This window comes from Choloepus didactylus, chromosome 6 (genome assembly GCF_015220235.1).
Source record: "Choloepus didactylus isolate mChoDid1 chromosome 6, mChoDid1.pri, whole genome shotgun sequence".
NCBI classification, from domain to species: domain Eukaryota; kingdom Metazoa; phylum Chordata; class Mammalia; order Pilosa; family Megalonychidae; genus Choloepus; species Choloepus didactylus.
Genome location: NC_051312.1, coordinates 149,373,442 through 149,383,548, shown reverse-complemented (window position 1 = coordinate 149,383,548; position 10,107 = coordinate 149,373,442).

Sequence of the window (10,107 nt, the reverse complement as noted above, 5' to 3'; positions counted from 1 at the left end):
GGCTGAATACTTAAGATTTCTGTCCAAACCTTAAAGATACATGTAAATTTTAAATTGTTCCTTGGTCTTTCACATAATGGCAGGACTGGTGCTTAGATGTTCAGTTCTAAAATGAACAACTCCAGCTCTATCTACCCATACAAAATGCTCAAATGAAAAGTGAAAATTCCAGTCAATCATCAGAATGGTTTCAGCGTCTTAATAGGCAAAGGAATAGAATAATTGAACTTTTTACTTTCCATAGATACTTTGGTAAGGCAGAGACACAGTCTTTGTTTTTGTTTTTGTTTTTCCTGAAGAAGATACCAAAGGACCAGAAGGAAATCTCTGACTTGTTATAATTAGGGAAAATGGACTTATATCTTTGTGTATCACAGCCACAGATTGTTATCAAAAATGTTATGCTTCCTGAACGATGAAGTGGCATTCCAAGAGGAAGGACTGCTAAGTAGAGATTTGGGAATTATCTTTTAGAAGAGATGAACTAATTTAGTAAGGAAACAATGGGTTAGACTAGGATTGTGGGTAAATCAGAAAGAAATAAGCCCTGGTCTAAATAAGAACTATGTAAGTTCTTTGTGTAGCTATTACTAGACAGCTCAGACCCGCATTCAGGCCACTCCTTGATTTTTGTTTTGTTCCATTAGCAAGACCCCTAGGAAGGTGGTGGTAACTGGTATTTCAAACCTGACTCTCAACAGAGAGGAGGCCATTATTAAGTGAGAGAGAGGAACTCTGAGATGTAAGCTTGATGTGTCTTCCTCAGTACTCAGACTAGAAAATAATGTAAGAATGGAGAGCGGCAGTCAAGGAATCAGTACATCTTAACTTCTACAAATGAAAGTTTGTAGCTTTCTACAAGCTACATATCCAGACTGTGTAGCTACATATCCAGGCACTTGTAGCTGTTGGCTGATTCTGGCTGAAACCTCAGTCTCTTCATTCTTTCAGTTTAGTGTTTCTTCCTAGTACACTATTTGGCCAAAAGGCTATTAAGAGAGTTAAGGAAAAAAAAAGACAGAGACAGAGACAGAGACAGAGAGAGACAGAGACAGAGATAGAGTTGATGTGTATGAATTTGTTGGTAAGAGCAAAGGAACACAGAAAGGAGTTTGCTACAGGTCTTTAAATCTAACACAAGACTTCACAAAAGTCCCAAACATTCTCCCAAATAACAGTCACACTTGGGTGACAAGGACCTACAATCAGCCTGATTACTGTAAGAAATGCCATTCACGCCTCCCCACCTTCAGGGTCTGGCCCACTGTATATAAAACAAACAACTGGGCTCCATGGGAGTCAAAACATAGCAATATTCAGGACTTTAGTAAGGGCTAGATTGGAATTGGCAGGACTGGGTATGGGGAAAACTTCGCATGAGTTTACTGGAGGGGTTGGGAAGGAGAGGGGAGCCAGCTTGCATTTCAAAGTAGGGGCCCCGGGTAAAAAAAGATGTTAGACTCTCACCAATCTCACCAAGAAGGTAAGATACTCGCCCTCCTGTTCATTACAGAACTTGTTTTAATAGGGCAAGTTGCCTTTCCAATGTTTTTATTTTGTTTTTCAAATATTACAGAGTTACTCTCAAGTTTATTCTTTCAATGAACTTTCGAATTTTCAGAAAAATAATCTCAAAGATTTATGGTAGGCATTAACCAGTTTATTTTAAAATAAAACTTAGCAATTTATCCTCACATCTCTTACATATATCTAATTTTCCAAATGATCTCTAAAACAATTCTAATATCTCATTGGTATCCTCATTAATTAACAAGTTAAATAAAATCTTTGATGTGTTCATTTTATATTTTGCTGAGTAGTCAGTCATATTACCTTTTTGAAAAATTGTCCTTTAATAGAATCATTTTTTTACCAGTACCTCCCCAAAATGTATCCTGTTGGGGTTTTACATTCCATTTATAGATTTATTGGCAGAGAATTGACATCTTTACAATAGTGAGATTTCCTACTCAAGAACTAATCTTTTGCTTTCCTCAGAATTTTATAAGTTCCTTCACTGAGATACTACCCATTTATTGTTCAGTTTAATCTCGGGTAATTTACCTTTTTTTTGTTGTTAATAGAAATTGTTTCCATTTTGATTTTCTAACTGGTGGTTTCTTGAACATAAGAAACCTATTGTTTTGTGTATTTATTCTATAACCTATCATCTTACTGAATTCTTCTATTATTCCTAATAGTTTTTTTAGTTTTTTTTCCCCATGCATACAATAACATTATAATCAAATAGTGATCCTTGCTGCCCCCTTGCCAGTATTTATAATTCTCATTTTATTCTCACAAACCACATTCAGAACAGTGTTAATAGTTGAGAGGATGGTGGGCACTCTGGTTTCACATAACATCATCAGATTATGTGACACATCATACTGCATCATGTGAGATGCAACTTTCAAAAGGCACTAGAGAAACAAAGCGCATATTTAAATAGCTCAATCTCTATTTTCACTCAGCTCCCTTCTCCTGCCTTGAATCTTCCGTGTATTCGAAACAGGTAGGGAGCTACCTCTGATACTCACATGCCAACATATTAGCTTTTTTGTTTTAATTATTTTAATCATCTCCAGATACAGCAATTGCAATGTTCTCTGAAATAAACAGGCTTCTCAAAAACAAAACACACACACAAACAAAAAAACGCATACAACAAAATATGCTGCTTTGAGAGGTCGAAGAAGGTGCTTTTTAAAGTTGGAGGTGAACTTAGAGGAGGGCTTGGAACAGAATGCTCCATTCCCACAGCTCTTTCTCCGAAGGGCCCTGCCCAGGGGAAGTGAAGGGACAAAACACACAGCGCTCCTGTTTGTGCCAAATGGCCTTGGCTGTTGCCTTGGCCCTGCCAGGGCTGGCCCCATTATAGACTCCGTGGAGCTGAAAGCTGAATACAGAATACTTTTCTGTGCCTCCTGCCTATGGGGCAGGCTTGTCTGCCCCAGATCACACTTGAATAGATGAAAAGAATCCGTTTTCGCCTTGGCCCGAGTCCTGTCGTGGAGGCCACAAAGACGCTTGCAGCCAAGCTGGAGATGGAAGGGCAACGTAAAGGGGAGAGAAGATTCAGGAAATGTTAAGAACATTTCCAGCATATGTAGATTCTGAATTATTTAGAGGGCCCCTTTGCTCTCATTTGGAGAAATGAAAATTGCAAAGAAACCAGCTGCAGCCTCCTGTGGTTTTGTTGGAATCTTCTCTCCCAACCCCTTTAAAGAAATCTAGGTAAAAAGAAAGCAATCAGCTCCAAAGGTGGGGCCCTGGGAGATGAGAAAACATTTCCTGAGCAAGACTGATTTCTCCCTGGAAGCCTGACCTGGGAATTCAAGAATTTAACCTACTAAAGTAAGAGAAGTGCAGGTTCCTGCAGGATAACGGTGTTGAGAAAGCTGGCAGTGATATTTATCACTGTGCTTTGCTTTGGGGGTGGAGGTGGGCTAATTGTGAAAACTGGTACCTTTGTTTAAAAGTTGTTTTGGGGAATAGGTGGAAAGCCAAGTCTTACTACTCTCTTTCTACTCTGGTTAGAACCAGTGAAATGGGATTCAGACCACTCTTAATGTTTGTGCTTGGGAGTTTTGTAGGACACAGCTCCAGAGGATGCTCAGGAGAGATCTGTCTGTAGACTGAACCCCAGTACCCCAACCAGGAAGTAGGGGCTGAAGTTTCTACTAGTGCAAAAGCTTGATCTTTCTAGTTACCAGATCAGTCGCTTTTGACTGTTTGCAAATGACAGGAAGCATGTGTTTTGGGGTGGGAGTGGGGAATAAAACTATCAGGTCTGTGATGGAATGGTGAAATGTCTTCTACACTTTTCCATCATAATTTTATTTCTGTCTTTGTTTCTTACATGTTTGTTTCTGTCCTTTGCTAATGTGAATGGTAGTGTTTTTGTATATTGGGCCTGGGAGCTTGAGCCTCTGAGTCAGCACCATCGGGATGAAATGCAGACCCCAGAGCCCACCTCAGGTCTACTTAATCAGCATATTTGGGAGGAAGGACAATGTGCACACTTATTTATCTCCCCAGGTGACAACTCCTTCATACACCTTGAGGTTCAAACCCTGGTTTTCCAGTTACAGTGCCATCCTGGGCAAGTTATTTAGCCTTTGTCTCTGTGTTTTGGGATGCAAAACAGGGATAACTACTTACTTTATACAGTTCTTGCAAATATTAAATGACATGATTGTAATTAATATTACCAGTTTAGCATAGAGCATAGTAAATGTTCAATAAATACTAGCTATTTTACTTGCTATCATCTTGATCATCCTTTCCAAAAGTCGCTTCCTGAGTGGCTGCAAATCAGTCTGGTTTGCACCTTTCTGGTCTGTCCTTTGGTTAGCCCTTCCATGGCCCGTCCTCTCACACACCCTGCCTTTGTAAGCAAAGATGAGCCAGCTGTCCCAAGTATTTGCCCAGGTCAAGCTTTCCTGTTGCTCTTGACCCCACTGCTCCCTGCCTTTGACTTCTTGTCTTTCTGCCCACTGGTCCTGTTTTCTCACTTCTGTATCTGCTTCTTTGCTCGCCTTAGTGACCTCTTTAGTGTCCCTTCACCTTATGACGTTTCTTTAACCTGCATGCTATCTTTATGTTGGCGTTACTTATAACTCGGTGTTAAAGAATCTCCCACCCCTTTCCTGTGGAACTCCCAGTGGTGGGACCAGGTCCTCAATCACTTGTCAGAGGAAGGGGCTTGTTCTAGTTTGCTAATGCTGCAGGAATGCAAAACACCAGAAGTGGACTGGCTTTTATAAAGGGGGTTTATTTGGTTATACAGTTATAGTCTTAAGGCCATAAAGTGTCCAAGGTAAGCCATCAACAATTGGGTACCTTTACTGGAGGATGGCCAATGGTGTCTGGAAAACCTCTGTTAGCTGGGAAGGCATGTGGCTGGCATCTGCTCCAAGTTCTGGTTTCAAAATGGCTTTCTCCCAGGACATTCCTCTCTAGGCTGCAGTTCCTCAAAAATGTCACTCTCAGTTGCTCTTGGGGTGTTTGTCCTCTCTTAGCTTCTCTGGAGCAAGAGTCTGCTTTCAAAGGCCATCTCCAAAATGTCTCTGTAAGCTGAAGTTCCTCTCTCAGCTCCTATGCATTCTTCAAAGTGTCCCTTTTGGCTGTAGCAAGCTTGCTCCTTCTGTCTGAGCTTATGCAGTGCTCCAGTAAACTAATCAAGGCCCACGTTGAATGTGTGGGACCACACTCCATGGAAATGATCCAATGAAAGATCTCGCCCACAGTTGAGTGATCACATCTCCACGGAAACATCCAATCAAAAGCCTCCAACCCAATCAACACCAATACGTTTCCTGCCACATAAGACTGCATCAAAGATAATGGCATTTTGGGGGACATAATACATTCAAACTGGCACAGGGCTCCAGATAAGCAACTCTTTAAGCCCAACGTCTCTCTGTACAGACACACGCAGAGCTATAGAAAACAATGGGAGCATTTGATTAAAAGTAGTGAGAAATGTCGGTCCTTACTCCATTTTAGGAAAGCCCTTATGTTTGCTTTTAAACTCCATTGCACTCTTTTGCCTTTCAAAGCTGAGAGGTGGGTTTGTACGGAGCCTTTTCAGAAAGGAAGGAGAACAATTAAAACAGTCCTGTGAACATGACAGCTTCGAACTCCAGGAGTTGGTTATTAGCTGCTCAGAAGTTGAAATGACAAATAAGTGTGAGTGGGTGGTTATGATTTCTCTCTCTTGTTCTCTCTGTGGTTTCTTATACTTATTAAGATTCAGCAATTGGGTATTCTTCCCAAGAGAGTCATATAAAAAAGAAACATCTCTAGCGGAGTTGTCACTCCTTAATGGTTGGGTGAAAATCTAAGCTATATATAAGATATCATGAAGTAATGATGCTCCCATAGAATCTCAAAACTCCAACTGTAAACTAAGTCATTTTTATGCCTTGGTAATGGAGGAGTCTGGAAATATTATTGCCCTAGGTGTTCAGGTGTGAGCTTGGAGGAGTGGAAGCATTCGATCATTTACGAGATTGCTCTGTAAGTCTCTGGTGGAGACAGGACTTCAGTGACAGCTGCCATTAGTACTTCTTGAGGACTTGGTAGCCCTTGACACAGCTGACCCTCAGTCCCTGAAGATTTCCTACACTTCTGAGGAAAGATGCCTACCCCGACTTATGGTTGCTTAGAAACAACACCTTCATTCTTGTTAGGCTCTGCCTTTTGTAGGGAAACCTCTTTATTTTGATAACACACCTCAGAGACATGGCTGTTGGGATGAAGAAAATCCTGGAGCTATGGATAAAAAGAAGAGAGTTTCTGTTTGGGGTGAGGGAGAAATTTTGGCAATGGATGGTGGTGATGGTGCATGACATTGTGAATGTAATTCACACCACTGAATTGTATATTTGAAAGTGGTTACAATGGGAAATTTCGGGTTGTGTGTGTCACCAGAATAAAAATTTTAAAATACCTTAGGACAGTACAACACAAAGAGGTGAACCCTAACATAAACTCTTGTCTTCAGTTAATAGTATAATTATAATAATATTTTTCATCAATTTTAACAAAAATAGCACAATAATGCAAAGTGTTAATAGGGAAAACTGTGTGTGTTGGGGGGCATATGGGAAATGTATGCTTTCTGTGCAATTTTTCTGTGTACTTACAACTTTTCTAGTAAAAAAAAATTAACAAAAAAAGAACTATACTGTCTCTATGGCAAATACAGTGCACTAGACCCAAATTCTGGGGACCACTGCTTCAGTTACATTGGCTTGGAAGGGAAATAAAAAAATTAAGTTCTTGGTATCTAAGAAGATTTTAATTACGAAGCTGGATTATTTACAGAAAATCAAACGGATAAAGTATATGAAGTTTGAGAATAAAATTAGTATCTGGGCCAGGTACTGAGGGGATGTGCTGAGAGCTGAATGTGTTTCCTATAATAAACTGAATTTATGCAGTAATTAGTACCAGGCAGTGATAACTGCGTTCCCAACTGCTCAAGGATTTCAGTCAATTATAAAAGTATAGCAATTCCACAGGAACATGCAGGGACTTTGGGACTTTTTTGGTTTGACCAGCCCCGAAACAGGGTGAAGGCCTGAGCATGGAACTAATCTTTGAGATGTAACTCAGGACTTCTTGAGGAAAAATGGGAAATAAGTGACTGATAGTGTTTTAAGGAACACCTTTCCAGGAAATTCTATCTTTTTTTTTTAATTGTGGTAATATATTGTGCAAGTTTGTATATTTATGTCCCCCAGAAAAAGCCATAGTCTTTAATGCATTCTTGTGGGGGCAGACATATTAGTGTGGATTGGGTTGGAACCTATTGGTTCAGCGTCCATGGAGATGTGACCCACCCAACTGTGGGTGATAACTGATTGGATAATTTCCGTGGAGGCGTGGCCCCGCCCATTCAGCGTGGGCCTTGATTCGTTCACTGGACCACTGTATACGCTCAGACAGAAGGGGCTCTTAGGGAGCTGGAGCTGAGACAGACATTTTGAAGATGGCTGCTGGAAGCTGATGCAGACATTTTGGAGAACGCCATTCTGGAACACAACCTAGGAGCAAGCAGACACGAGCCATGTGCCTTCCGAGGTAACAGAGGTTTTCCAGATGCCAGCAGCCTTTCTCCAGTGGAGGTACCCTTTGTTGATGGACACTTTATGGCCTTAAGACTGTAACTGTGTAACCAAATAAATCCCCTTTTATAAAAGCCAATCCATTTCTGGTGTTTTGCATAATGGGCGGCATTAGCAAACTAGAACACATATATGTAACATAAAATTTCCCATTTTAACCATTTTTCAGTGTACACTTTGGTGGCATTAATTACATTCACGACATTGTGTTACCATCACCACTCAACCATTACCAAAACTCTTCCCTCACCCCAAACAGAAACTCTACCCATGAAGCAATACCTGCCCATTTCTCTCTTTTTCTCTAACCCTTGATAACCTTAATCTACTTTCTCTTTCTATGAATTTGCTTGTTCTGGATATTTCATGTAAGTGGGATCAGAAAATACTTGTCCTTTTGTGGCTGGCTTATATCACTTAGCATAATGTTTGCAAGGGGGTTCTAATATTTTTAGCAAAATACAGTCCTTAAGCAAAAGGGGTGAGGGAATAAGCATGGAATTCTATATATCAGCCAGTCACTGAGGGGAGATTTCTGACTCTCAGAGGCCCATGATATGTACCCAGGTCTACTGACAAGGATGACCCTTCAGTCATTGCTAATTTGAGCAAAAAATCACAACACTAGAGTTATCCATCAATAGGGGATTCTTAAAGGAGTTACAGTATGCACATATGATTATATAAAAATGATGTGGATAATCATATTGACATGTACAAATAAAATCATTAAGGGAAAAAGCAAGTTACACATTATTATCAGTATGATCCATTTCTGTTAAAATTGTATATATAAACATATATATATATATATATATATATATATATATATGTAGGAAATATTTACCAAAATATCAATAATTATTGTCTCTGAATTTTAGGGTTATGGATTTTTCCATGTCACTGCTATTTCTACTTTTTAACAATGAGCCTGAATTGTTTTTATCTTTACTTTTTTTTTTCTAATACAGAATAACCACACATAATGCTTCTGAAAAAGAAATATATTTTTATTTAAAATAAATATACATGGTGATGAATACACAACTATGTTATGATACTATGAGCCACTGATTGTATACTTTGGATGGATTGTATGGTGTGTGAATATATCTCAATAAAATTGCATTAAAATATATATAAAAGGCTATATAGCCTTTCACCTCCTAATGCAAGGCAATTCACAAGCAGCTTAGGAATGCATCAATCATTCATGCCTCCTATATTTCAGGTGTTCAGCATATGAATCTAGGCTAAATAAAGCCACACTGTGTCCACAGTTCTCCATAAAGAAGACTGAGGAAATTTCTAGGGTGCCAGTCTACCAGGTAGAGTTTCCAATGAAAGGAAGCTATTGTAGTTCCTTTCCTTTCACCCTGGAAACATGTGGAATGTCAGGATATTCTTTAAGGTAGGACAGTTCTTGTTATGTCTCAGGTCATCTCATTAGCTACCGGCCAGTGGGGCCATCTCTGACCCTTTAAAATTAGTTATTGACACAGATTCCTAAAAGCATCGTCTAGCATGTAAAACTTATTTCTGAGAAACAAAACCACGTCAGCCAAAACACCAAGTTTAGAGGTTGTGCACCAGCAGACAATGGTTTAACATGAGTTTGTCTTTGTTTCCCAGCCGTGTGTGACCTTTCCACCCCTTCCTGCTGACACCATCCCCAACAGAAAAATTCAATCTGTTCAGCTTAATGTACCTGCTTCCCCGCTGAGCCTTAGTGGAGAATAATAAAGGCAGCTGCATGACTTTTACATAATGTAAATACTTTATTTACTTTGGTATTTAATTTATGCATCTGTCCAATGTTTGCACAGCTGTTTGATGTCTGCCTACCTGCAGATTAGCCTTTGTTGATTTTATCTATCTTAAACTAAGCTTTGGGAAATGGAGGGATTTTCATGTTCACTTTCCTTTCCCAGCCACCAGCCATGGCACCTCCAGATGAGAGCTTCATTAAGACGGATGCTTCTGGATGAGATTTAGTCATCTCCTTGAAGATAATGGTCTCCCTTGGTAGAGGAAGAGGCAACATTTCCTGATCTGCTCAGGGAAAACATTATGGTTGACTTTGTTTACCCTGTAAAGGATGTCATTCCAGTATCAAAGTGGTGTTGCAGAGGTTTTGTCTTTCCCAAGAAACTGCAGGAGAGGATTTAGGGAGGTGTAGGATGTGAGAACCAGTGTGATTTTCAGAAGCAGGGCTAGCAATTATGGAATGGTCTGGGATGGGAAATAGCTCTATTATTTAGGCTTACTTGCCTATCAAAACACGGAGTGAGGGGAAAGGGTGCAGGGTTTGAAGCATGGTGCACGACATGGACCTACCACATTCTACAGGGTCTCATCAGGCTCAGCCCGGGTGAGCAAATTTACTTAAAAATGAGAAACGACTGATAGCTTCTAGGCATATTACCTATTAATGATCAGCACTTAATTATGATATGGGGAGATGTGGAAG